This window comes from Rutidosis leptorrhynchoides, chromosome 2 (genome assembly GCF_046630445.1).
Source record: "Rutidosis leptorrhynchoides isolate AG116_Rl617_1_P2 chromosome 2, CSIRO_AGI_Rlap_v1, whole genome shotgun sequence".
NCBI classification, from domain to species: domain Eukaryota; kingdom Viridiplantae; phylum Streptophyta; class Magnoliopsida; order Asterales; family Asteraceae; genus Rutidosis; species Rutidosis leptorrhynchoides.
Genome location: NC_092334.1, coordinates 505632773 through 505659087, shown reverse-complemented (window position 1 = coordinate 505659087; position 26315 = coordinate 505632773).

Sequence of the window (26315 nt, the reverse complement as noted above, 5' to 3'; positions counted from 1 at the left end):
CATGGATTAATGGGTTAATCATAATATTAATCTCATCTGGTTTTCGACTAGAACTAGAACATATAATCTTTAAAACTTTTAGAAACTACATATTCTCTGCAGAATATTTCTTTGATGAAGTTATGAATCAATACTTCATCATTTGTTGTTATTGGTATTCCTGGGTATCTACAGGGCGTATGACACCGATGTTCGTGGAACGGATTGTAAAGTTGAGGTTTACGATGATGTTGTGGTTGGTGGTGGTAATGGTACTGTTGATGCCGGTGATGCTGTTGGTGCTTGTAACCTTTGCACCATATTCTCTAAAGCCACTACCCGAGCGCGAAGCTCGTTGACTTCTTCTATTACACCGGGGTGATTGGCGGTTCGGACGAGCGGATGAATAAGATCCAGAATTTGTGATAGTATATAATCATGACGAAATACTCTGGAGAGAGAGAGAGAGAGAGAGAAAATGGTATCTCGAACAGGTTCGCCGGTGAGTGCTTCAGGTTCATCGCCAATAGGGCAATGTGGTGGATGGAAGGGATCACCTTCTTCTTGTCTCCAATGCTTGAGGAGGTTACGAACCCATCCCCAATTCATCCAGAATGGATGATGGCTGATTGTCTGATCCATTCCGATTATGCTGCTTTCGGAGCTCAGGTCAAATTCCATATCGGAATAGCTGTCGAAATCTGAGGAATTCGAACTTGATACGTGATCCATCTTGTATAATCAGAGAATTGATTTTTGATATGAGATAGATTATAGGATTTAGTTTGGTATTCTCCGATACATAATTTACATATGTATATATAATACTAAAATCCCATAAATTACGGAGAAATTTTTAGAAGATGTCAGGAAAAGTTTACAGTAACCGATATGCTAAGATATGTATTAGCAGATACGCTAAGATACGAATTTTGTCTGTACACTATTCATGCAATAGTTGCAGGTAAACGTGTCTAGACTTAAGAATGATAAGCATGTAATTTCTGACAAGAAATGATAAGCAAAACTCGGTAAAAACAGATACGGTCATAGTCCAGACTCACTAATGCATCGTAACAATTACCAGTTAAACACACTAATGCAAATTCTGGTTCCCTATGACCTCAAGCTCTGATACCAACTGTGACGATCGCTCCAAATCCATATGGACAAACACGTCATTCATTGATTTCATTGCGAGGTATTTGATCTCTATATGATACATTTTGTAAACATTGCATTCTTTTGAAAAGGCATACCATAAATGAATATTTAATTCCAAGGTTTTCGACATCTGATGATTTCTACATATAGACAATCACCGTAAATAATAGTTTACAATAATACTTCCGTTGACAATGCAGTCAAAATGGATACATGATGATGGTTTTGTGAATGCAACGTTTTCTTGAATAAAGCATGCAAGACTCCATGCACATAGCTTGTATCACATATAAGCAAATAGCGGAAGACTTCTAGGGAACCTGAGAATAAACATGCTAACAAGTGTCAACACAAAGGTTGGTGAGTTCATAGTTTTAGTGTTTCGCATAATCTGTATATAAAAGTGGATCACAAAATTTCAGTTGTTTCATCCAGAAACGTTTATCAAAATATTCTACAAGATTGAGCACCCTGGTAACTAAACTTTAACGTTTCAATAAGTACCCATGTTTTGACATACATGCAACCAACATGTACAATACACGCAAACCAACGTGTACTAAACTCAAATAGCATACGTCTGTTTTATAGTTCAGGCTAGGGTTTCTATACCTGGAACAGACGGGGATGTCAAGCCCTATGGATCCATATATAACTACTCACGCCCACCAGTTCTTATAACCGGCAGTTACTAGTTACCAAAGCTAAGGGATTTTCGGTTCAAACTCAGTGTAGAATTTAGTATGTACTTGTATCCATTGCATTTAAAATAAAGTGCATGTGTTCTCAGCCCAAAAATATAGATTGCAAAAGCAATTAAAAAGGGAGCAAATGAAACTCACCTTAGCAGCACATAAAGTTGTTCATCGTAATGTGACCGAAACTTGGAAATCAAATAATCGTAGATTTCAACCTAGAGAACATATGTTGGTCAATAAATGTCTATCAAGCTAGGTCAGGTCATAGTGTATCACAATCCTAATGCTCGAGATTGACATACAAAAGTTATCCAAAGTCGTTTCAAAAAGTCAATTTTGATAGTTGCTTAACCTAAACGAGACGTGTTTTATATAAGGATTCATTTACTCGGCTGGTAATATTCAAAAATCCAGTTTATCAATCTTACAAACAAGTTGTTTAAATATTAATTGCAGATTCAAAAGTAATTCCAATTATCGTCAATTATAATTCAGTTGACCATATCTTTTGATTCGTTCTTCGAAACTATTCGATATCTAAATGAAAAGTTATTGATTTTTCGCTAGCTTTCCAAAAACATGTATATCATATACCTTTTACCAGTAATATATGTATTTAATTCATGATTCATTATAAACTGTTTAGCGATAAAATTTAGCATACAAGCATGTATAAATATATATACTCGAGCACTAGACATGGATACATAATTAATATATAAAAGATAAAATATAAGTGCTTACGTATTAATATTGAGATTCAATATTGTAGAAAAGTACGTAGACGCAACAGAGATGATAAACACTAGGTTTGATTCATATATATACTCCCGAACATTACCCATAACCTCCTTGGCAATAACCCATAATTTCCTTAGCTCTAGCTTGCTCGTAAACCATTTTTGAAATCGTTTAGACATAACCTCGTCGTAGTATTTTATGTATAATACTAATAATTATTATACTATTGATAATAATAATAATAATAATAATAATAATAATAAGATTAATAATAATATTAATCTTAATAATAATAATAATAATAATAATAATAATAATAATAATAATAATAATAATAATAATAATAAATATAAATATAAGAGTGTGAGAGAGAGAGATGGATGGAATGCATCAAAAATCAGAAATGATCGAGCTTTTATACATGTTTGCTGAATCTGATGCCCATGCAATCGCATGGGCTTTCAGTGCAAATGCCATGCGATCGCATGGCCTGTCTGGACAGCTCACTTTCGTTTGTTTTCTTGCTTGTCGACATATTATTTAATTATATATATAATATATTTAATTTATATAATTAATTATATATTATATTAAATTCACATACATAGTTGACTTGTACTTTTTGTTCCGATAAGTCGTACATCATCACTCGACTTATGTCCCGGTTCCGGTTTTCCGAACGTCCTTTCGTACGCTGAGAAAACTTGTACATTACGTTTCGCGACTCGTACCTTTGTCAAAATATAGTCTTAAATTGTCCATAAACTATACCACTCGAGATATAACTTATACTTTTGAGTGTTTTGGTCATTTACTTCTATAAATCATCTTCTCGTTATTTGTTAATATATATATAATAACAATTCGTTTTATGACCAAGTTAATATTATATTTTATCGTATTGTTAAATATATATTTTCAATATTAATAAACACGTTTTAAAATACATATCGCAAGTTTATTCATATCTAATTCCAACAGTTAATATTCCTTATTATTGTATGTGTCCAAATTACGTTATTTAAACAAACACTTTAATATTTATTTCGAATATCGTTAAAAATGAACGATTTCTTAAATCAACGTGGACCTCACAAAAGAGACTCGTAATAATATTATAATCCTTAAGGTATTCAATAAATATCTTTTAATTCAATTGTTTTGCATAATCTTTTATCTCCGTAGTTAAATATATCGATCAGGTAATCAAACCAATAAATTTTAATTCACAGTATCATATACTCAACACTTTGTTACGTTTTCAAGTTATAGTATATGTATCTATTTACATATAATTGTTCACGAATCGTTGAGAACAATCGAAGGGTAATTGAATAGTTCAAAATTTTGAGATTCAACTTCATAGACTTTGCTTATCGTGTCAGAGATATTAAACCATATTGAGAATTTAGTTCAGAATAAGTCGAAATTTTCCGGGTCATCACAGTAATGACCCGGAATTTTCCGACCAAATTATACTTATGAGATTAATATTTACATAAATTAAACCATACCAACATGATAAGCAATCCAAATTGTTGAGACTTGTGTTTTTGAAAAGAGTTTTACACAACGTTTGACCGTCCAATATGACCGATGATATCACGAACTATATAACATACGATAATTATACGTATGTGTATATATATGTATTTATATATATTTAACATGATCTAAGGATGGTTTAACATCTCATTGTGTACTAATGACAATGATTTATAAGTATATTTTGAAACTACTAACTTAAGTTTTCAAAACGATAACTATACGTAACATTCTTTGATATATATACTTATAATCTATAATGCTTATACATGTATCGTATATATAATGTATTTAATCACTTTTTAAGGACTTAAATACATAAAACAATATAAGTATATTCACAAAAGATAGCTATATTTGAATTCTCGTTCCGTTTCCTCAAGATTTCTATACGTATATCTAGGGTATATGTACCCGTATCATACCCAGCTTCTATACGTATTTACTATTGGTATATACACATCAAATCAACATCCTAATCAACATTATTACTGCCCTAGATATGAGGTAACTAGAATTTGTCAAGTAGTATGAATTATTAGTAAGAAAACAAAATTAGAAATCCTTTTCTTTCTTTATAAACTAAAAACGTTTTTATAAATGAACACCATTTCTTCACTCCATTTTCTCATACCTACACCCTCATTTCTCTCTCAAAATACTCCTAACTTCATACTTGATCATCTTCAAGCATTTTCTCCATCATTTAGCTTCAATTACAAGCCTTAAACACCATAAGAAAACTCTTTCAAGAACATATCAAAATAACCACCCATTTGAAGAAGTTTACTTCCAACCTTTTGATCTAACTCCACCACTCTTTGATTCCAAGATTATTTCTTATCTTTTGCAGTAACTTTATCCAAGTAACTTGAGGTAGTAACCTTGTTCATAATCTTATTCAATTCATATTCATATAGCTATCTTATTTTGTGGTATAAAATTTTAACAACAAGAACATAGTTTGAATGATTTCAAACTTGTTCGCAAACTAAATAGATCCTTCTAACTTGACTTTTAAAATACTTCAAGACCTGTAATATATCATAATGATATGCTAACCTAACAAGATATAACTTGGTTTTACAAAGAACATCTTAAAAACTGAATCTACGTCGTCGGAGTGCAACCGGGGGCTGTTTTGGGTTGGATAATTAAAAACCATCTTGAACTTTGAATTGAAAGTTCATGTTCTGGAAAAATGATATTTCTTATGAATATGTTAACACATAAAAATTTCATGGTTTAACTCAAAGTGTAAGTATTTTTAGAAAAATGATCATTAAATGTTGTTTTTATGATGGAAAATGATCACTTTCATAAGTTTCACCAAAGTTTGACCTATAACCTATGATTTCGAATACAAACTAAGGTATTTTCAGTTCATATTCTTAAAATTTGACTCGATCCAAGGAAGTGGCAAGTTGAACCAACAAAAACGGAGTTGTAATGAAGAAACTACGACTAAAACAAGATTGGGTATCCGAAGCTAGTTTAGCTACGAAAATATTTGGAGAAAAAGTAAATTAATCATATCTTTTCTAATTAATATGATATTTTATATATAATTACTTATGATTTGATATTATATATTTCAGGACCACCCGTAAACAACACGAGAAGATTAATCATAAGACCTCATGATTGTACGCAACACGTCATTTGACAACATGGTACTTTATGTACGCAACACGTCATTTGACAACATGGTACCATAGGTCGAGATTAATTCTGATCAATACGAATACGATGGGGTCTTTATTTATTTTATTTAAGCAACTAATTGTGGACCACTAATATCGGACTGCTAACTACGGACTAAGAAAATATTAAAAGTATTAAAAGTATATATATATGTAACGATTACTTAAAAAGAAAATATGTTGATATATTATATATATGGTTAGGTTCGTGATATCTATCGGAGACCAAGTCGAATTAAATACCTTCAAGGCAAAAGTGAGTTTCATTTACTCCCTTTTTAATTGCTTTTGCAATACATATTTTTGGGCTGAGAATACATGCGCTGCTTTTATAAATGTTTACAAAATAGACACAAGTACTTAAAAATATATTCTACGTTGAGTTGTACCACTGGCATATTTCCCTGTAGCTTGGTAACTACTATTTACATGGGTATTGTAAATGTGAATCCTGTTGATAGATCTATCGGGCCTGACAACCCCAACCGGACTGGACGACCAGTATTCAACGGTTGCACAGTACTTCGTTTTGGTGACTACACTTGGTACGGTGTAGTGAGATTTCATAATAAAGGGAATATGCGACGTTGATTAAATGTTAAGTATGGTTACCAAGTGCTCAACCACTTAGAATGCTTTACATACACTTGCGAGTGTATTATGTTTATGATTATGAAATCTTGTGGTCTATTAACATATTGAAATGATTGTTATGATAAACCTATGAACTCACCAACCTTTTGGTTGACACTTTAAAGCATGTTTATTCTCAGGTACGAATTAAGTCTTCCGCTGTGCATTTGCTCAATATAAGGACATTACTTGGAGCCGATTATCGCAATGGGACCAAATGTTGATGACTTCGTCCAGGTGGATTAGGACGGGTCCTTTCAGTTGGTATCAGAGCGGTGGTCGTAGCGAACCAGGTCTTGCATTAGTGTGTCTAACTAGTAGTTGTTAGGATGCATTAATGAGTCTGGACTTCGACCGTGTCTACATGTCAAAAGTTTTGCTTAACATTTCTAGTCGGAAATCATCTGCTTATCATCCTTAGGAAATTACCTGCTTATCATTCATAAGTCTAGACACGTTTTACTGCATTTACTGCATTGATAGTGTATAGACGAATTCTTATCTTAGCATATCTGTTATTGCGAACTTTGACTGATATCTTTTCAAAGATTTTCCGTAATTTACGGGATTTTGGTATTATATATACATATGTAAATTATGTATTGAAGAGTACCAAATCTAACTCCTATAATCTATTCCATACCAAAAATTCATTTTCCCCATTATACAAGATGGATTCCGCATCTAGTTCGAATTCTTCAGATTCCGACAGTTATGCCGATATGGATTTCCATTCGGGCTCCGAAAGCAGCGTCACCGGAATGGATCAACCAATTTCCCATCATCTATTCTGGATGAATTGGGGATGGGTTCGTAATATACTAAATCACTGGAGACAAGAAGAAGGTGATCCATTCCATCCACCAAATTGCCCTCTTGGCGATGAACCTGAAGCACTTACCGGCGAACCTATTCGAAACACCATTTTCTCTCTCATTTCTAGAGTATCTCGTCACGATTATATACTATCCCATATTACAAATCTTGTTCATTTGCTCGCTCCAACCGCCAATCATCCCGGTGTACTAGTAGAAGTTAACGAACTTCGCGCTCGCGTGATGGCTTTGGAGAACATGGTGCGAAGGTTGCAAACACCAGCAGCAGCACCAGCAGCATAATCAGCACCACCATCAATAACATCAACAATACCATCATCACCACTAACAAACAACATCCGCATCACACATCTCGACATCATAATCTATCTCACAAACATCAACATTATACGCACCATAGATACCGAGGAGTACCAACAATAATGAACGATGAAGTATTGATCCATAACTTCATTGATATTCTGCGAAGAATATGTGGTTTCAAAAAGTTTTAGAGATTTCTTATTCTAGCTCAAACCGAAAAGCAAATGAGATTAATATCATATTAACTCATTAAATTCATGATTTCATCTGAAGAAAATATATATGTATATATGTTTTCATAAAGATTGTAATTAAAAGTTCTTTTGTACAAAATATTAATGGTGAAATTTTTTTTTAACGGGTAGGTAATACCCGAGGATTAATTAGATTTCATCTTAATAAGTTACATTGTACATTCGTCGAAGCTGATTCAGCAGTCATTTACTATCCTACTTACAACCACTGATATACGTATTCGTTCACCGCAGAATAACCATTTTCATTCAATTTCATATTTGGATTTTGACTTCCCAGAATCCGACAAGTGGCACATGAAGAAAACATATGACAAAATAAAATCTATTAGAAACAAACAAATTAACTATGAAAAATTTTGTTAAGAATTCACGCTAACTGTTCCAGCTAACTGTTCTTAGCTAACTGATTACATTTTATTTATCGCAGTTTATTTATCGCAATTTAATTATCGCACTTTTATTTATCGTCATTTAATTTCTGTAATTATTTTACGCACTTTAAATATCGGGACACGTATACAATGTTTTGACATATCATATCGACGCATCTATATATATTATTTGGAATCACCATAGACACTCTATATGCAGTAATGATCGAGTTCTCTATACAGGGTTGAGGTTGATTCTACAATAATATATATAGTTTGAGTTGTGATCGAGTCTGAGACGTATACGGGTCACGACACATATTAATTAATTCGTATATTATATATTAAACTATATATGAATTATTGGACTGTTACTGTGGACTATCGACTGTGGACTAATGACATTGGACAATTAAAATGAATTAAAATATTGATTATAACATATGAAACTAAACATTTCTTCAAGATTGCCACTTGATTTCATCTTAAACCACATTGTATCTCGACGATTACAGTCAGCGTTCAAATCTATCATGATTCTTAAAAACACCTCAATCGAGAGGATAAACCAACCGCACTTCATCTACGAAAGAAAAGATTGATGCATATAGTTATGCACCTGAAAAACCCTCGGAAACTGAGTAAACGTTTGACACGTATCTGTTCTAGTTCCTTTGACATTGTTATTACCGAAGATCGTTTTGCAATCCCTTTCCAAAGTAGCTAATTTTGTCACAGCTCCAGCAAGTCAACTCCGAATTTTCATCCCAAACAATTTTATTATAACCGCGATATATATGCGTACTCTTTATTGTTACTGGGGAACCTTTTATATTCCACAATATTACCATCAGCGATTAATCATTCTAAAAACACAATTCTCCTGAAACTACCTCAGTTTGATAACCGATGACCCAGATCAGTTAACTTTGAAAATGCTGACGAAGCAGCATGTTGTAGATGATCTTACTAGCCAAAAGTTTGATGATAAAGAAAGGAATGTTAGGAACGCTCGATAGAAAATTTAGTACCGAAAAGCGGATTATGTGAAACTATGAAGAAAGCCGTGGACAAATCACAAAGAATAAGTTTGCCTTCAAAGAATCCAAATGATTTTGTGCCTGCTGAAATCGTTAGCAAACATCTTATTTCTCATTCTAAACCTTCACAGACAAATCTTCTTCATCATCCATTGATATTAGAAATTCTAAGATATTCTCGTATGTTCTATTATAAATATCCTCCATATTTCTGGCGATATTTTCACAACTATTCTTATCTGAGATCATTTATCTCCCCGTAATATCTGCAACATAAAAGAAACTGTGTTAGTTTCTAAATTCTGAAACCTTCGAGTTTAAAATATGAATGTTTTGAAGTAGCGTTGGGAACTGAAGCATGGATTAGTATAATATAATGACACTTGATCAATGTCATTATATTACAGTAAGTCATGCTGAGTTTCTTATGAAGCATGATGATTCACAGTACCATCATCATGTGCCATTTACACGACTCTTACACTCTATCTAATCTCTAAACATATCAAGAGAATATTTTTCTGGATGACTCGGTCTTCTCCAGGGTATTCTGGTAATTTAACAAATCAAAATCGTTCTATTACCATTTTCTTCTTAGAGCATTAGCTATGTTCATTCTGAATTTCACATCTACGAATTCCGGACCATTACTCGCTTGACTCGAAGTCGGGAAGAGAAAACGAAAGCATGAAGCTCCGAAAAATAATGAAGAATATAAACTTCGATAATAACCCCGAAATTACAAACCGTGTATATCGATGCAGATAGCTATATAGAGATACGGGAGAATTAGAAACACTATAAACACAAGAGTATAGTAGAAGTAAATAGATTCTTCTGGTGGTAGATAAAAAAGAAGAATGACAGATATAAAAGTTAGGAGTATACCAAGAATCAGGACTGGATGGAGCATATTGATGAATGCTTTAAAGTAAGAATCAAGGGAGAAAGAATAGAAGGTGTGAGTCGTGGAAAATAAGGAAACGAAGGGATGAATTTATAGTGAAATATCCGACAGAGCAATCTAAACAGATTATTGCATATAATCAAAGAAGATCCTGATTTCCTTAATCACCAAAGAACCAAATCTTATTATGTAAGATTCTCTTTAAATCCCTTAAAACCCGGAAATCAATCATAACTACGTCATCGGTTAAGACGAATATATTTTACTCATCTCACTCTTTTATGATAGTCTCATTTATATTCTTCGCATAATCGAATCGTTTTATCTACATTACTCAATGATGATAAAACTCCATTATCAACTTATATTTGTCATGAAAACCTTCTTATTGTTATCCATAACAACCTCTATCAAATTTCGGGGACGAAATTTCTTTAACGGGTAGGTACTGTAATGACCCGGAATTTTCCGACCAAATTACACTTATGAGATTAATATTTACATAAATTAAACCATACCAACATGATAAGCAATCCAAATTGTTGAGACTTGTGTTTTTGAAAAGAGTTTTACACAACGTTTGACCGTCCAATATGACCGATGATATCACGAACTATATAACATACGATAATTATACGTTTGTGTATATATATGTATTTATATATATTTAACATGATCTAAAGATGGTTTAACATCTCATTGTGTACTAATGACAATGAGTTATAAGTATATTTTGAAACTACTAACTTAAGTTTTCAAAACGATAACTATACGTAACATTCTTTGATATATATACTTATAATCTATAATGCTTATAAATGTATCGTATATATAATGTATTTAATCACTTTTTAAGGACTTAAATACATAAAACAATATAAGTATATTCACAAAAGATAGCTATATTTGAATTCTCGTTCCGTTTCCTCAAGATTTCTATACGTATATCTAGGGTATATGTACCCGTATCATACCCAGCTTCTATACGTATTTACTATTGGTATATACACATCAAATCAACATCCTAATCAACATTATTACTGCCCTAGATATGAGGTAACTAGAATTTGTCAAGTAGTATGAATTATTAGTAAGAAAACAAAATTAGAAATCCTTTTCTTTCTTTATAAACTAAAAACGTTTTTATAAATGAACACCATTTCTTCACTCCATTTTCTCATACCTACACCCTCATTTCTCTCTCAAAATACTCCTAACTTCATACTTGATCATCTTCAAGCATTTTCCCCATCATTTAGCTTCAATTACAAGCCTTAAACACCATAAGAAAACTCTTTCAAGAACATATCAAAATAACCACCCATTTGAAGAAGTTTACTTCCAACCTTTTGATCTAACTCCACCACTCTTTGATTCCAAGATTATTTCTTATATTTTGCAGTAACTTTGTCCAAGTAACTTGAGGTAGTAACCTTGTTCATAATCTTATTCAATTCATATTCATATAGCTATCTTATTTTGTGGTATAAAATTTTAACAACAAGAACATAGTTTGAATGATTTCAAACTTGTTCGCAAACTAAATAGATCCTTCTAACTTGACTTTTAAAACACTTCAAGACCTGTAATATATCATAATGATATGCTAACCTAACAAGATATAACTTGATTTTACAAAGAACATCTTAAAAACTGAATCTACGTCGTCGGAGTGCAACCGGGGGCTGTTTTGGGTTGGATAATTAAAAACTATCTTGAACTTTGAATTGGAAGTTCATGTTCTGAAAAAATGATATTTATTATGAATATGTTAACACATAAAAATTTCATGGTTTAACTCAAAGTGTAAGTATTTTTAGAAAAATGATCATTAAATGTTGTTTTTATGATGGAAAATGATCACTTTCATAAGTTTCACCAAAGTTTGACCTATAACCTATGATTTCGAATACAAACAAAGGTATTTTCAGTTCATATTCTTAAAATTTGACCCGGTCCAAGGAAGTGGCAAGTTGAACCAACAAAAACGGAGTTGTAATGAAGAAACTACGACTAAAACAAGATTGGGTATCCGAAGCTAGTTTAGCTACGAAAATATTTGGAGAAAAAGTAAATTAATCATATCTTTTCTAATTAATATGATATTTTATATATAATTACTTATGATTTGATATTATATATTTCAGGACCACCCGTAAACAACATGAGAAGATTAATCAAAAGACCTCATGATTGTACGCAACACGTCATTTGACAACACGGTACTTTATGTACGCAACACGTCATTTGACAACATGGTACCATGGGTCGAGATTAATTCTGATCAATACGAATATGATGGGGTCTTTATTTATTTTATTTAAGCAACTAATTGTGGACCACTAATATCGGACTGCTAACTACGGACTAAGAAAATATTAAAAGTATTAAAAGTATATATATATGTAACGATTACTTAAAAAGAAAATATGTTGATATATTATATATATGGTTAGGTTCGTGATATCTATCGGAGACCAAGTCGAATTAAATACCTTCAAGGCAAAAGTGAGTTTCATTTGCTCCCTTTTTAATTGCTTTTGCAATATATATTTTTGGGCTGAGAATACATGCGCTGCTTTTATAAATGTTTACAAAATAGACACAAGTACTTAAAAATATATTCTACGTTGAGTTGTACCACTGGCATATTTCTCTGTAGCTTGGTAACTACTATTTACATGGGTATTGTAAACGTGAATCCTGTTGATAGATCTATCGGGCCTGACAACCCCAACCGGACTGGACGACCAGTATTCAACGGTTGCACAGTACTTCGTTTTGGTGACTACACTTGGTACGGTGTAGTGAGATTTCATAATAAAGGGAATATGCGACGTTGATTAAATGTTAAGTATGGTTACCAAGTGCTCAACCACTTAGAATGCTTTACATACACTTGCGAGTGTATTATGTTTATGATTATGAAATCTTGTGGTCTATTAACATATTGAAATGATTGTTATGATAAACCTATAAACTTACCAACCTTTTGGTTGACACTTTAAAGCATGTTTATTCTCAGGTACGAATTAAGTCTTCCGCTGTGCATTTGCTCAATATAAGGACATTACTTGGAGCCGATCATCGCAATGGGACCAAATGTTGATGACTTCGTCCAGGTGGATTAGGACGGGTCCTTTCAAAAAGATTTTAAAATGTTTCAATATGGACAAGGTAAAACCATTAAGTACTCATATAGTTGTTAGATCACTTAATGTTGACACTGATCCATTTCGTCCCTGTGAAGATCATGAAGATATCCTGGGACCAGAAGTACCATATCTTAGTGCAATTGGAGCTCTTATGTATCTTAAAAATTGTACAAGACCTGACATTTCTTTTGCAGTTAATTTGTTGGCAAGGTTCAGCTCAGCTCCTACCAAAAGACACTGGAATGGGATCAAACACATATTTCAATACCTTCGAGGAACTACTGATTTAGGATTATTTTATTCTAACGAATCAAAACAAGATTTGGTTGGTTATGCAGATGCAAGTTACTTATCTGATCCACATAAAGCTAAATCTCAAAATGGATATGTATTCCTAAATGGAGGTACTGCAATATCATGGTGTTCTCAAAAATAAACACTTGTTGCAACATCATCAAATCATGCCGAAGTGATTGCATTACATGAAGCTACTCGGGAATGTTTTTGGTTGAGATCAATGACACAACTCATTACTGATTCTTGTGGACTAGAACGCGATAAAAGTCCAACAACTATCTATGAAGATAATGCAGCTTGCATAGCACAGATGAAAGAAGGGTATATCAAAAGTGACCGAACAAAACACATACCTCCTAGATTCTTCTCATACACTCAAAGTCTCATTAAGGACAACCATATTGAAATGAGATATGTTTAATCCAGCAAAAACTCTACTGATCTTTTTACGAAAGCACTTCCAACTGCTATTTTCAGAACACACATTCACAATATTGGCATGAGGCATGTTCAAAAGATGTAACAGCTGAGGCGATGCCTACTTGAGGGGGAGTCAACTTTATGCTGCACTCTTTTTCCCTAGCTAAAGTTTTTTCCCACTGAGTTTTCTTTAGCAAGGTTTTTAACGAGGCAGTACTATTGATCTCTAAATAATAATAACATTGTCATCCAAGGGGGAGTGTTGTAAAGTCAATTATGGCTAACAATATTATATATATTATTACTATATCACCTACCATGTACAGTACATTATTCACTATAAATAAGAGGTGTAAGCTACCATATTTAGCACACCATCTATTGAATAAAATAGTTTTGCTCTCTACTTCAATCTTCTTTAATAATTGTAGTACTATTGTCAAGAACCAAACCACTAAAGGTAGTTATAAGTCTACTGAATTATAACAATATAGATTTATTTTAATATCATATATTATTTTATTACATAGTTAATTAACTCATATAATATTTTAATTTATAATAATTAATATATATATATATATATATATATATATATATATATATATATATATATATATTTATTTATTTATTTACACATAATGGTTCGTGAATCGTCGGGAATAGTCGAAGGGTAATTGATTACATGAACACAGTTCAAAGTTTTTGAAACATCAACATTACAGACTTTGCTTATCGTGTCGAAACTATATAAAGATTAAGTTTAAATTTGGTCAGAAATTTCTGGGTCGTCACATACCTGTAGCCAATGCCTCCACTATTTTTAAGTAAGTCTCGATGCTTATAAGAGGAGTCGATCATGTTCAGTAATCCAGAAATTTGCTCAAAAAAATCATTTATTGAAAAATGATTTTTGCAACAAACACGAGTGCCAATTGTAACTGGTGTGCAAAAACAATGAATAAAATGTGGAGATTGAGATTCTTTCATGATTAAGGTCTTCAAATCATTGAACGTGCCACTCATGTTACTAGTTCCATCGTAACCTTGCCCCCGGATACTATGTAACACCCTAGGTAAATCCCACATCGCCCACAGACATGAGTGATCATGGGATTATAAGGTAATATATGATGGCCCCGTCAAAACACTTAACAGCTCCGTCACTTGGTCCCACAGCTTGATCGAACTTAAATGAATTTAACAAACGACATTGCATTCTTTTATTTCAAAAGTTTCCCAAAAAGGAAAGCATACCAAAATATGTAGTTTAAAAGTAACCCAACATATTAATAATCCAACGTTGACACAAAACATTGTCAACAACCCACAAGTATTAATTATTCAAAAACCGAATGCAAGCCAAAGTTTCATAAATTGTTTCATTAAAAATCTGCCCAAATGCATGCAGACTCTTCTAAACACAGCGGAAGCATCACATAAACTCAAGTACCTGTGAAAACATGGAGTAAACTGTCAACACAAAGGTTGAGTGAATTATAGGTTTAAATAATTAAATAAACTTTAGACCACAAGATTTAAAAATGTTAGAAAACATTAAACATTATTCCATTATCGATGAGCCACCTGGTAACCACTTAACCCTTTATTTACCCTTGCCAAACACAATAAAAATATACACTGGACAGTGTATCTACAACAAAATACGAAGTACTAAACATTCCGATTATAAATTGCTAGCGCGACTAGCTCGAAATGGGGTTGTCAAACCCGATAGATCTATCCGCAGGATTCGTGTTCATCGGTAGAAACCAATGATTACAGTTACCAGACTAGGGAATATTTTTGTCCAACTCACAATGAATAATTTAAATTTAATTATCACTTGTGTCTAAACGTGAAATAAAACGCATGTAATCACATCCCAAAAATATACTTTGAAAAGTATGTAAAAACAGGACTATAACTCACCTTAATAGTAACGAAGTAACCAACACAAATAAGCGAACAACAAATGAGTACAGTGATCAGGAATGATCACAACGCCGACCTATAAATAAAGCAGGTCGATATAAATAACTAACTTAGGTCAAGTTTTAGTATGATAGCTATTGTACATGTTGCAAGTAGTCATAGAACAATACTCAATATGCATCGGTTTGATCGGAACAGCTTACGGACACATACTTTCTATTTGTAGAAAGTTTCTATTTTTGAAAGGTTTCCATTTTTGGAAAGTTTCTATTTTTGGAAAGTTTCTATTTTTGGAAAGTTTCTATTTTTGGAAAGTTTCTATTTTTGGAAAGTTTTCAAATTTAGAAAGTTGCTATTTTAGGAAAGTTTATAAGTTAGGAAAGTTTCCTTAATTAGAAAGTCAACAAAAGTCAACTAAAAGTCAAAGTCAACCGAAAGTCAACTCAAAAGTCAACCTTGGTCAAACTTAGTCAACGTTAATTTTAAAAGTGTAAGTTGTAATAATAATGTGAGTTATAATGTTTGTTAAATTTAAATATGTCTAATTATGTCATAACATAAGTTTAATTAAATTAAAATGAATTATTAATTTAATATAAGTTTAAATGATATATTTAATATAACATAAGTATTTACTTAATTAATTAAATATTAGTCATAATATAAGTATTATTAATTAATAATAAATCTTAAATCATATCATAAGTATTATTAATTAATAATGAATTATTAATCATATCATAAGTTTCTAATTATAATTATTAAATCATAAGTATTTAATAATTAAATTATAATTAAATAATAACTAAGCCTTATAATAATTAAATAATTAATTAATCCTTATTATAAGTCTTATTATAATAATCTCATAATATAAGTTTAATACTTATCATAAGTATTTTTCCATTAATAATGAAGTATTATTAATCATATGTTTAATTAAAATGTTAATTAAATCATAAGTATTAATTAAATGATATAATAAATATATCATAAGTTGTAAATAATAATAATTACTTTTTTATCATAAGTAATTAAATGATATTGAAATCCATTATTTATATCATAAGTTTAATAATTAGTCAAAAGTTTTAAATCAAAAGTTCATCGGGTCGTATCCTGAGCCCCGGGTGTCGGTTTTCGGCGAGCCTTACATATATCTCCGCCTAAGTAAACCACCCGACACTTTGGTACACTCAAGAACACACCATGAACAACCCACAAGTCGTGATATACAGCCAATACACTACTTGGAACTTCAATTCAATCAAAAACGTGTTTTAGACGTAACGGGTGATTCGTGGCTCGGATTGAGATGACCCGAACATGAAAGTTCACCCCACCATCAGTCCTAACACACTAACACACCCTAAAGTCGCCAAATATGGTCACAAAGTCGGACCAAACCTGGTTCATACCAAAATCACATTTCAATCTTAACAAAATACCATTTTGATCATATCTAGGGCTCCGGGAGTCGAAACGACATGAATCCGGAGTCTAAAATTAATGTCTTGATGAGAGGAACTCATCTAGATACTTTATTTTAACTTTTATAACATTCAAAAAGTCAGAAACACACGAATTAGCTGCTGTCCCAAAAATATCAAACCGAAAACATATGTTTAAGAGTAATTCTATGCATACAAACATCATTACAACAATCAATAATCATCATACTACTAATAAATCATCAAAATACAGAAAAGTAATGAAAAATTAAAAGTTCTAGGGTTAGGGTTTATACCCTAATCAAGAAACAATTAGTATGATCGCGTAGAGAACGGAACGAGGAATGCGTTGGTGTTAATTGATTGATGATCCAAGTCTTGATTTGATTGATGATGATGATGTTTGTGGTGGTATTGGTCATCGCCCAAAAGAGAAGGGAGGAAGAGGAGAGCAAAACAAATATTAGGTTTAGATTAAATGGGAAGTGATAAATTAAAATGCCAAAAAAAGAAAAATGGGGAGTATTACTCCCTCCCCCTTGGAATTTCGGCCGAATGGGGGTGTGTGGAGTGGGCCCCACTAGCCCAAGTTGCTAAGTGATTATTTCCTGATAGCCCGAATGCCCGAACGAGTCCTGAAACGCGAAAACGCACTTACGCGATTAAAAATTCGGAGAGATAACAAACGCGCGACGAAAAATAAATATAAATACCCTATATAATTATATGATCTTAAAATATCATATTTAAAATAATTAGGATTTAAATATCCCAAAAACGCGACCGTTGGTTTGAAAACCGAAAAGATTCGCCGGATAGAAATCCGCGACACGTAGAAACGTATAAGTTAAAATATGAATACAATTATTCACATAACATTTAATAATTAATATATTATTATTAATATAATAATATAGGCCATAGAAATGACGTAGCACAAATAACAGTTAACGGTCGTTAAATAATTAACGGTAAAAGATAACGGAAAAAGTAGGGTCGTGACAGTACCTTCCCGTTACGGAAATTTCGTCCCGAAATTTAAGCAGGTGCAGGGGTTGACTCAGCATCTGGGAACAAATGCGGGTACTTCTGCTTCATTTGATCTTCATGCTCCCAAGTGAACTCGGGACCACGTCTGGCGTTCCATTTAACCCGGACAATAGGAATTCGGCTCTGCTTAAGAGTCTTAACTTCTCGATCCATAATTTTAATAGGTTCCTCAATAAAGTGTAGTTGCTTATCAACATGAAGTTCTTCCAAAGGAATAGGCTTATCGGCTTCGGCCAAACACTTCTTTAGATTCGATATATGAAAAACATCGTGAACAGCACTGAGTTCTTGTGGCAACTTCAAACGATAAGCCGCCGGTCCAACTCTTTCAATGATCTCAAACGGTCCAACAAAACGAGGACTTAGCTTTCCCCTTTTACCAAAATGGATCACACCCTTCCAAGGTGAAACCTTTAACATAACACGATCACCAACTTGAAATTCCACATCTTTCCTTCCCCTATCGGCATAACTCTTTTGCCGGCTTCTAGCAGTTCTCAATCTTTCCTTAATCTGTACAATCTTCTCGGTAGTCTCGTGAATAATTTCTGGACCTGTGAGTTGAGCATCCCCAACCTCATTCCAACAGACAGGAGACCTACACTTCCTACCGTACAGAGCTTCAAACGGTGCGGCTTGAATACTTGCGTGATAACTGTTGTTATAAGAAAACTCAGCTAGTGGCAAATATTTATCCCACCCATTACCAAAATCAATAACACACGCTCGTAACATATCTTCCAACGTCTGAATGGTCCTTTCACTCTGACCATCCGTTTGAGGATGATAAGCGATGCTCATATCTAACCTAGTTCCCAAGGCTTCCTGTAAAGATCGCCAAAACCTCGATACAAATCGACTGTCTCGGTCCGAAATAATGGATACAGGAACACCACGCCTAGAAACATCTCCTTCAAGTACAAACGAGTAAGCTTCTCTATTAAATCTGTTTCCCTAATCGGCAAAAAGTGAGCCGACTTAGTGAGTCGATCTATAATCACCCAAATAGTGTCATAGCCACCCGCAACTCTCGGTAACTTAGTAATAAAATCCATTGTAATTCCTTCCCACTTCCACTAGGGATTCCCGGGTTGTACCAACAGTCCAGACGGTTTTTGATGTTGAGCTTTAACCTTAGCACAGGTCAAACACTTAGCCATATACGTAGCCACATCACCTTTCAAATTAGGCCACCAATATAGCTCCTTAAGATCATGATACATCTTTCCTGAACCAGGGTGAATAGAGTACCTAGACTTATGAGCCTCATCCAAAACAAGTTGTCACAGTTCACCAAACTTCAGAACCCAAAGACGTCCTGCAAAGTAGCTAGTACCATCTGCTCGAATCTCAAATTTCTTAGCCATACCTCTTACGTTCTCATTCACAAAATTTTCTTCCTTTAAGGCTTCTTGTTGTGCCTCAAGAATCTGCCTTGCGAGGTTTGTTCTAATTGTCATATTCAAGGCCCTAAACCTGCGAGGTTCAGCACTTTCTTTACGACTCAAAGCATCCGCCACAACATTGGCCTTACCCGAATGATACAAAAGTTCACAATCGTAATCATTCAACGTCTCAATCCATCTTCGTTGTCTCATGTTCAACTGTTTCTGATCGAGGATATGTTGAAGACTTTTGTGATCTGTGTACACAGTACTCTTAACCCCATACAAATAATGTCTCCAAATCTTAAGTGCAAAAACAACGGCCCCCAACTCTAAATCATGAGTTGTATAGTTCTGCTCGTGAATCTTCAACTGGTGTGACGCATATGCAATGACTTTTTTTTGTTGCATCAAAACACAACCAAATCCTTGACGCGAAGCATCACAATAAACAACAAAATCATCATTACCCTCAGGTAGTGACAATATCAGAGCGGTAGTCAACTTCTTCTTTAAAATCTGAAAAGCAGTCTTTTGTTCATCCTTCCACTCGTACTTCTTCCTTTATGCGTTAAAGCAGTCAGAGGTTTTGCAATACGAGAGAAATCTTGAATGAACCTTCTATAGTAACCTGCCAGTCCTAGGAACTGACGAATCTGGGTAGGAGTTTTCGGAGTTTCCCACCTTTCAATCGCCTCAATCTTAGCAGGATCAACTTGTATCCCTTGTTTACTAACAATATGTCCAAGGAATTGAACTTCTCGTAACCAGAATGCACACTTAGAGAACTTATCGTACAACTCTTCTTTCCTCAACAGATCAAGCACTAACCTCAAATGTTCCTCGTGCTCTTCATCACTCTTCGAATAAATAAGGATGTCGTCGATGAACATAATAACGAACTTGTCTAGATAGGGTCTACACACACGGTTCATGAGGTCTATGAACATAGCAGGTGCATTTGTCAATCCGAACGGCATAACAAGAAACTCAAAGTGACCGTAACGGGTGCGAAAAGCAGTTTTCGAAACATCAGATTCCTTAACACGCAACTGATGATAGCCGGAACGAAGATCGATTTTTGAATAAACAGATGAACCCTGAAGTTGATCGAACAGATCATCAATTCTCGGAAGAGGATAATGGTTTTTAATAGTAAGCTTGTTCAACTCACGATAATCAATGCACAAACGAAAAGAACCATCCTTCTTCTTAACAAACAGAACATGAGCTCCCCAAGGGGACGAACTAGGACGAATAAAACCCTTGTCTAACAACTCACGGAGTTGACTCGACAATTCTTGAAGTTCAGAAGGCGCAAGACGATAAGGAGCACGTGCTACAGGAGCAGCACCGGGAACAAGATCAATTTGAATTTCTACCGCGCGTTGCGGCGGAAGGCCAGGTAAATCTTCGGGAAATACCTCGGGAAAATCTCTAACAATATGAACATCTCCAATGCTCTTCGTTTCTTTATCAGAATCAACAACATGGGCTAGAATAGCATGACAGCCCTTGCGAAGATGTTTAAGAACCTTCAAACAGCTAATAAAATTTAACTGTCGGCATTTCTTATCTCCAAGAACCATCAGCGGCTCTCCAACCACATTAGTAATACGAATAGCTTTATCATAACACACAATCTCAGCATGATTCGCAGATAACCAATCCATCCCAATGACAACATCAAAACTACCAAGTTCAATCGGTACCAAATCTATCTCAAAATCTCTACCAGCTAAACTAATGTTACACTTACGATGCACAGTCTTAGCAGTGAGTACCTTACCATTAGCTATTTCAACAACATACGTATTGTCTAAAGGAGTTAACGATGTTTTGATTTTTGGACTTAATCTACTCGACACAAAACTCAAATCAGCCCCTGAATCAAATAGTACATAAACTGATAAATCGTTGACCGAGAACGTACCAGTAACAAGTTTAGGATCTTCCTCAGCATCCCTGGCGTTAATGTTGAACGCTCTACCACGTGCAGACTCTGCAGTCTTCTTGTTGGGACAGGCATCACGGAAATGCCCCGGCTTCCCACACTCGTAACAAACTCTCGGATTACCACCATTATTCGACTTCCCATTACCATTACCATTACCACCTCTATTACCAGCATTATTACCATTATTACCACCTGCGGCAGGAGTAGCAGAACCCAGCAGAAGTACCGTACAATCCTTAGCAATGTGTCCATGTTTGGAACACCTCTTGCAAGTCACGGTACAGAAACCATCATGAGCCTTGTAACAACGAGGACACACACGCTGACTGCGGTTATTTGAACCAGAAGTATCCTGCTTTTTCTACTGACCTTGGCTTTGATTGCGGTTATTATCCCACTTTCTCTTCCCATTATCAGCTTTCTTAACAGTCTCTTCACTGGGTTCGGTTACAGCAGTCTTGCTTCTTCTCAAGATCTTATCATTCAACTTATGAGCCATCGACATCGCAGCCTCAATAGTCTGGGGCTCACTAGATTCAACCCCATGTTCAATTTTCTCGGACAACCCATCAATGTAAGCTTAGATCTTAAGATTTTCATCGGCATAAACATTAGGGCACAACAAAGTCAACTCAAAGAATCTCTGCTCGTAGGCATCTAATTCGGTGCCCTTCATTTTCAAGTTTTTAAGTTCAACCTCTAACTTCTTAAGCTCACCCCTAGGACGGTAGCGGGTGATCATTCTTTCCTTGAAATTATTCCAAGTTAAACCATAAGCCACATCATTTCCCAAATTGTTAACCAAGTTGTTCCACCAGGTCAATGCACTATCCTTCAAAGTGCAGCTAGCAAAACTAACCTTGTCCTCCTCTCGGACACAGCTAACCCTGAAAATAGACTCGATTTTCTCGAACCAGCGGGTAAGTCCTATGGGTCCTTCTGTACCACTGAATTCCTGTGGACGACTTGCCATGAACGTTTTGTGGGAGCATCCCACCTGATTGTTGTTCGCATTAGCATTAGCGTTCGCTACCATAGCAGCAGCTACCCCTTCGGTAATAAGACGTTGCATACGGGCTTCGTTGGACTCTCTAGGAGGCATGATCTTCAAAACAGAATAACACAACCGTTAGTACTAAGAATAATACCAGTGTTATAAAGGAATAGATCGAACACGAAAAGATTAACCATTAAAATAATAGTCAGTAACCACTATGAGTAATAACATGACAGTTATGATTGTTATAGAAATAACCACCACATGCATACATATTTTATGATAACATCATACAACATACATAGCACCTAACATACATGAACTTATATTACGCATAATATAACATGCCAAGAGTCACAACATCAGAAATAAAATGTGATAATGATAATAGATGTCATAAAAATAACCATCCATACATAATGAAAAATATCCCATAACAAAACCTTAATAAAATCCTCGGCAAAACGCCGTACATAACCCAAAAATGTATGTATGAAAGGACATTAAGTCTTATGAAATAAATTATCAATCATGAATCATCATATCACATCTGCTTAGAGCGGGTGTGATAAGCTGGGCCAGCATGAGTCTTAGCAGAAGGCTCATACTTCCGAAACTTTCCTTTCACTTCTTCCAACTCTGCCTTCAAACCACGAACTGTGCTCTCGAGAGCCTCGAACTTAGCGTCAACTTCACAGTTACGCTTACGATTCTGGAACCCAACATTGTTCTTGAAGCTAACAAACGAATCCATACTAGCTCAAATATGGTCCATCATCTCGTTATGTGGTAAAGTACGCATACAATCACTAAGAGCATTAATACGCGTCACTTCATTGTATGCCCTGTTCATATGAGTAAGGGTGGAAAAGTAGTAGTGAATAGGATCATCGATCAAAGGTTGACCAGCACGGTGTCTGGCAACAGCCGGAGGAGCAGGAGCAGCAACTGAGTTATCGCTCGAAGTCGACATCTGCAAACAATATAACCACAAACCATATACCAAATAGGAATAAATGCTAATGATATAACTCATACGAAATGAAATGCATAATAATGCTATAGCAAAAGGGTCGGGTTGTAGACTAGACTCTAATGCACCCTAAGAACCACGGGTTGACCACATTAAGAATGCCTAGTTCCCTACAACCAGAGCTCTGATACCAACTATGATGGCCCCGTCAAAACACTTAACGGCTCCGTCACTTGGTCCCACAACTTGATCGAACTAAAATGAATTTAACAAACGACATTGCATTCTTTTATTTCAAAAGTTTCCAACAAAGGAAAGCATACCAAAATATGTAGTTTAAAAGTAACCCAACATATTAATAATCTAACGTTGACACAAAACATTGTCAACAACCCACAAGTATTAATTATTCAAAAACCGAATGCAAGCCAAAGTTTCATAAATTGTTTCATTAAAAATCTGCCCAAATGCATGCAGACTCTTCTAAACACAGCGGAAGCATCACATAAACTCAAGTACCTGTGAAAACATGCGAGTAAACTGTCAACACAAAGGTTGAGTGAATTATAGGTTTAAATAATTAAATAAACTTTAGACCACAAGATTTAAAAATGTTAGAAAGCATTAAACATTATTCCATTATCGATGAGCCACCTGGTAACCACTTAACCCTTTATTTACCCTTGCCAAACACAATAAAAATATACACTGGACAGTGTATCTACAACAAAATACGAAGAACTAAACATTCCGATTATAAATTGCTAGCGCGACTAGCTCGAAATGGGGTTGTCAAACCCGATAGATCTATCCGTAGGATTCGCGTTCACCGGTAGAAACCAATGATTACAGTTACCAGACTAGGGAATATTTTTGTTCAACTCACAATGAATAATTTAAATTTAATTATCACTTGTGTCTAAATGTGAAATAAAACGCATGTAATCACATCCCAAAAATATACTTTAAAAAGTATGTAAAACGGGACTATAACTCACCTTAATAGTAACGAAGTAACCAACACAAATAAGCGAACAACAAATGAGTACAGTGATCAGGAATGATCACAACGCCGACCTATAAATAAAGCAGGTCGATATAAATAACTAACTTAGGTCAAGTCTTAGTATGATAGCTATTGTACATGTTGCAAGTAGTCATAGAACAATACTCAATATGCATCGGTTTGATCGGAACAGCTTACGGACACACACTTTCTATTTTTAGAAAGTTTCTATTTTTGAAAGGTTTCCATTTTTGGAAAGTTTCTATTTTTGGAAAGTTTCTATTTTTGGAAAGTTTCTATTTTTGGAAAGTTTTCAAATTTAGAAAGTTGCTATTTTAGGAAAGTTTATAAGTTAGGAAAGTTTCCTTAATTAGAAAGTCAACAAAAGTCAACTGAAAGTCAAAGTCAACCAAAAGTCAACTCAAAAGTCAACCTTGGTCAAACTTAGTCAACGTTAATTTTAAAAGTGTAAGTTGTAATAATAATGTGAGTTATAATGTTTGTTAAAGTTAAATATGTCTAATTATGTCATAACATAAGTTTAATTAAATTAAAATGAATTATTAATTTAATATAAGTTTAAATGATATATTTAATATAACATAAGTATTTACTTAATTAATTAAATATTAGTCATAATATAAGTATTATTAATTAATAATAAATCTTAAATCATATCATAAGTATTATTAATTAATAATGAATTATTAATCATATCATAAGTTTCTAATTATAATTATTAAATCATAAGTATTTAATAATTAAATTATAATTAAAGAATACCTAAGCCTTATAATAATTAAATAATTAATTAATCCTTATTATAAGTCTTATTATAATAATCTCATAATATAAGTTTAATACTTATCATAAGTATTTTTCCATTAATAATGAAGTATTATTAATCGTATGTTTAATTAAAATGTTAATTAAATCATAAGTATTAATTAAATGATATAATAAATATATCATAAGTTGTAAATAATAATAATTACTTTGTTTATCATAAGTAATTAAATGATATTGAAATCCATTATTTATATCATAAGTTTAATAATTAGTCAAAAGTTTTAAATCAAAAGTTCATCGGGTCGTATCCTGAGCCCCGGGTGTCAGTTTTCGGCGAGCCTTACATATATCTCCGCCTAAGTAAACCACCCGACACTTTAGTACACTCAATAACACACCATGAACAGCCGAAAAGTTGTGATATACAGCCAATACACTACTTGAAACTTCAATTCAATCAAAAACGTGTTTTAGACGTAACGGGTGATTCGTGGCTCGGATTGAGATGACCCGAACATGAAAGTTCGCCCCATCATCAGTACTAACACACTAACACACCCTAAATTCACCAAATATGGTCACAAAGTCGGACCAAACCTGGTTCATACCAAAATCACATTTCAATCTTAACAAAATACCATTTTGATCATATCTAGGGCTCTGGGAATCGAAACGACATGAATTTGGAGTCTAAAATTAATGTCTTGATGAGAGGAACTCATC